This window comes from Coffea arabica, chromosome 1c (assembly GCF_036785885.1).
Source record: "Coffea arabica cultivar ET-39 chromosome 1c, Coffea Arabica ET-39 HiFi, whole genome shotgun sequence".
Taxonomy (NCBI): Eukaryota; Viridiplantae; Streptophyta; class Magnoliopsida; order Gentianales; family Rubiaceae; genus Coffea; species Coffea arabica.
In genome coordinates this window covers 27,952,665-27,957,647 of record NC_092310.1, presented here as the reverse complement: position 1 = coordinate 27,957,647, position 4,983 = coordinate 27,952,665, and the positions used below count along the sequence as shown (strand labels likewise).

The window sequence follows — 4,983 nt, the reverse complement described above, 5'->3', positions numbered from 1 at the left end:
CGGCCAGCAATTTTCTTTCCCTCATGCAAATTTCACTATTCTTATACACCATATTAGCAATTAGACTTTTGTCCCCAGTGGGTGTTTTAACCTCCAAGTCATATGGTAACTTAATTGGCTTCAAGTCTATTCCACTCATGAAATCAGGGTTTACAAAAGAGTGCGTTGCACCCGGATCAATTAAAACCCTAGCTAGGCGGTGAAAGATTGGAATTGTACCTTCGACCACTTCGGTCGCCTCTGGAACTTGTGGATAGTCCAATGCGTAGACCCTAGCCGGTACTTTCGGTCGACTCCCTCCGGCACTGGTCTGCTTAGACGTCGATTTTTCAGGTCTCTGCAGGTTTCCCCTGTCTTTGACGATTTCGGACAATTTGCAATCTGATGCTCAGTGCTCCCACACAGTAAGCATTTTCCCAGCTTTCTCCAGCAGTCATCCTCAGAGTGGTTGGGTTTACCACAATACCCACAAGTAACTTGAGGGGTCTGTGAGAACCCTGAAAAATATATATATAAATATTATTTTGTAGATCATTTGCATTTCTTTTAACTCTTTAATAAATTTTAGCACTAAGATTTAATTATTGTTAGATAAATGCGTAAAGATAAATGTTAGGTGCAAAATAAAAGAATCGTGCTAAACCACTAAACTTCTTAGTTTTGTTACTTTAACTTCATATTTCTATGGTAAACTATTTCTCTAATCTAACAAGTAATCTCCCTGAATTCTAGTATAGTAATTAATTGTTTTGAAATAAAGCGTAAAGATAATTTTTATGAAATAAATAATATAATTGTGCCTAATATTGAATTATTCGGTTTTGCTATATTAAATTAATATTTCTTGAGTTAGATTAATTTTCGCCTTAAAATAAAATGTTAGATTTTTATTACAAGGTCAAACTTGATTTTAATAAGAAACTAATGAAGTATGAATGTTGGGAACCTTAATACTAAGTTGTAATCTATAAAAATTCGATAAAATGGTTTAGGTATACCAAAGTATAATTAGGCCATTAAATCATACTTGAGGAAAATCTCGATAACCAAAGTCTTGCAAGATTAGCGATTTAATTAGGCGATCAAATCACACTTGGGGATAATTTTTGGAGCTAAGTTAGAACTAAGGATTTAAGGGGATAATAGGAGGAGAAGTGAATAGGCCAAAATGCCTTTAGAAATTCACCAAATCCTCACTTCACCATAACCTTACAAAGCCGAACCAAACACTCCTTACAAGCTCTTCCACCACCGCCCATTTCCACCAATCAAAAGCTTAAACCAACTCAACACTCAACAATTTCTGCAGCTCAACATCTTCAAAACCGCGGCACCCTTCATTCATCTTCATTCCATATCCCAGACCACAAACACATTCCTTCTCTGCCTAGTTACCATCGACAAAGCAGGACCAAAGGAAGAAGCCGCGGGCTGCACTTCCATTTCATCTCTGCCTGTCCGTAAGCTAGAGGAGGGAGTAGGGAGAGCTGGTGGAAGTTGGAGGAGTTACTGGACCTCACCATCCTTGTTCACTTCAGACCAACACCATCAGCTGCAACCATCTTCACCAACACCATTTCCAGCTGCAAACCCAACCAGGACCACTGCCGTGCGTGTGTAAGCCGAGAGGGAGCAGAAACTTTTCTTTCAGATTTCGTGCGTGAATTTAATTGCTGTGAGGTAAATTTTCTGGAATGAAAATAGTTTATCAGAGGTAGATTAAGCTAGCCGTGGTCTTGCATGTGTTAATCTGTGCCATCAGATGTTGAAATCAAAGCTGTGGAAAATTCTATTTCGGCTAGATGGTTCTGCCAAGGAGCTGAGCTGATAGTGCAGCTTTAATGTATTTTTCTGAAGTGATTTGAGCCTGAAATGGTGATTAACTAATCGAATCTCGGATGATTATTATGATTAGGGTCATGCATGAATTTAATTAGCCTGGATTACTTTGGAAATAAAAATGAAATAGAACTTTTCACATGCAAACTCATCCGAGTGTAGTCTCACCTAGTTCTGGATTTATGAAGGTGTTTTGCTGTTGCCGAGCTGATTTTCTGGTCTGGATGTTAGCTAATTAACTCAGCAATTGTGCATGTGAGACTTTAAGGGCAATAAAAGGCTTTAACTGAAGAGATATCGGATGATGAACCAAGGAACATAAGAAATTCTGTTTTGATGTAGTAATGTTGCCGTGAGTTTGTTTGGAAGTAATGCATCTTGATTTGGTTTAATTTTGTTGTTTTGAGCCTATAATCATATTTAGCTAGCTAATGACAAGAAATTTTAGCTTTGCATGTAGTTAATTAGTTGAGCTAGAACTGAAAATAAAAATAAGATGCAACCGGATTTTTGTGCAGCTCAAACCGAGGCTAGCTGGAGATTTTCTTGGAAATTCGACGATTTGGGTTATGATTCGAACCTAAATTTTTAACTAGAAATGTTACTCAGTTAATTAAGTATCCGTATGCCGAATTTGAGTATTTAAATCCCTGAATAAGCCAAGGAAGAATTTTATACAAGATAAATGGTTGCTGGAAAATTTAGCTAACCAAATGATTGAGCTGAAAATATTGAAGTGTTTCCGGATTTCACTAGTTGATATAATTTCTGGATTTGGGTTAGATGAGTACAATTGTAGTTTGAATCTGGATTGGATTTGGAAACCTTTACTAGCTAGCTACGTGTGTACATGTCCTAATAGAGTACCAAAAATTCTATTTTAACCAAAGAAAATCCTGTTTTAGAACCATTGTTATTGCCAGAAATTTTGAGAAAGAACCGTGAGATTTAAACCTGGAAATTTTGGGGTTTGTAATCATGGTTTAATTTCAACTCCTGATCTGGAAATGTGCATTGTTTTGCTAAGAGATTGCATGAGGAAGCTGAGAGTTTTAAAGCATGGTTTAGCCAGAAAAATAAAATGATTACAGAACATTTCTTCATGCATGTTCATCCGTGGCTGATGGATAAAAGTTCTGAATTTTCTGGATGCTTTTAATTATGGAATGAATCTGATTTTTGAAATGGAAAAGTTTAAAAGGTGAGTCTTGATCACCTTCGCTATATGCATAGAAAACTCGCTCGGCAAGAAAGACCTTATTTCCTTTTAACAAGCAGCTTTAGCAACAATTGTATAAGAAACCTTATCCTGAAGCCTTAGCAATAAATTTTGCAAGCACCGCCACTCAAAGGAACTTTGTCTCAAGGTATACTCTTAGCCTCGATATTAAATAGCTTGCCGACTTATTTTAAGAAAATAATAGTAGTATTTTTCTTTAAGGAAAAGTATTTCAGGAGAACGATGAGAGATATGGTACTGATCTCACAAGCTTGATTCCAAGTAAATATTTTGAGAAAAGTAAGCTAGCAACATGCTAGAAAACTCTACATGTGCAAGCCAACAGTTCCAATAGAAAACTTATGGCTTAAATTCTGATATTCTAGGATTTTACGAGGACGCGGAACTCGATCCTCAATCCAATATCTGAACTTCACTCTTGGTGAGTGTCCCTGCTTGTTCTATGTTATGTGGTTAAGCGCTTTATCAATCCACTATGTGATAGTTGTCAACATGCAATAAATGATTTGATCCATCGAAGTGAGCAGCGTGTACTTTATCGCACTAGCCGTTCGAGTGGTGATGTGTGAAATATTTTCTATGAATCTAAAAGTAGTTACATCGTTGGGTGAATCCCTCGATGCGTGAATCTGACTACTATGAATCTAAAAGTAGTTACATCGTTGGGTAAATCCCTCGATGCGTGAATCTGACTACTATAACTAAATTCTTAAACATAAACGCAGTTACGTTGATGGGTGAATCCCTCGACGCGTGAATCTGACTGCAATCTAAATGTAGTTACGTTGTTGGGTGAATCCCTCGACGCGTGAATCAGACTACAATTACGTCGTTGGGTGAATCCCTCGACAAATTTATTACGGGTATATCTCGAGTATACTGCGTCGGTAGATGAAGTTTGGGCCCAAAGCAGAGGTATGAATGGTGACGGGTTAGGATTAAAATAAGTGGATCTACATGGACTATAAGTAGTGAAAGTTGACGGAGGGTCAACTACGATGGTATCTAATCCAGCGTGGAAATTGGCTCCTGAGAGCCCTGTATCCTACCCTGTGTTGTTACTCGCTTTCCTACTTGTTTAATGCTGCAAATTTCTATCTGTTAAATGTTTATTTGGATGCATGTTTTGGGGCACCACTGAGCTTCGGCTCACCCCACGTTTATTTGTTTTCCTTACAGGTTTTGAGGCTTGAGAAGTTGGATGCTGTTTTTATTTGGTTACGCGTGTGTTTGGACAATGTGGTTTTAAGAATTGTAAATTTCAGTTTGTAACGTGTAATCCTGCTTGCGTACTTTCGCCTTTGTGTTACCACTTGAAGCTGGAAAATGTGTGGCTCTCGTGGTGACCTATGGCTGGGGTATTTTTATGTTTCCGCTGTTTGGGTTTTTGTACGTTAGGATTGTACGACTTTGTTCTTGTAAGGCGCGTGAACGATAGTTTTAAGAGCCGTCGAAGGGCTGACTTATGTCACTGTTATCCCTGAAGATACTGTGGAGTTATAAAGTTTTACTTGGAAGAATTGCTGATGTAATAGATTAGACTTTTCTTCGGAGGAATTCAGGTTTGAAATGCGTGCTTGAGTCCTGGCGAGAGCTGGGCAGACGATCCGCCAACCCTTTGGTTCACCTCAGGGGGAAGTGGGGTCGCCACAGGTGGTATCAGAGCTCCTATCGAGCTCAAACCGGGAAAAGGTTCTCGGACCTTGGGGAATGGCCTATTAAGTGTTGAATTAATTACTATTGCTAAGGGAATTAGATATGTACGTTGGGTAGGAATCTCAAATATAGGTGATTCATGCTTGGGACTGGCCAGCTTGAGTTGTGAATCATCTCATTTTCGGATTCTTGTACCCGAGTATGAAATATTACCTTTAATGGAGTATTTGCAATTGAAAAGAATCCAG

At 38.4% G+C, this 4,983-nt stretch overlaps 1 long non-coding RNA gene across 1 annotated transcript; it reads left to right on the top strand.

Annotated features, from left to right (window-relative positions):
* Window positions 1-944: 944 nt before the first annotated feature.
* On the top strand, window positions 945-4,660 carry LOC140006422 (uncharacterized). The gene is made up of 3 exons (XR_011814032.1): window positions 945-1,680; window positions 3,445-3,500; window positions 4,259-4,660. It is a non-coding gene; the product is annotated as an uncharacterized lncRNA (long non-coding RNA).
* The last annotated feature ends 323 nt before the right edge of the window (window positions 4,661-4,983 follow it).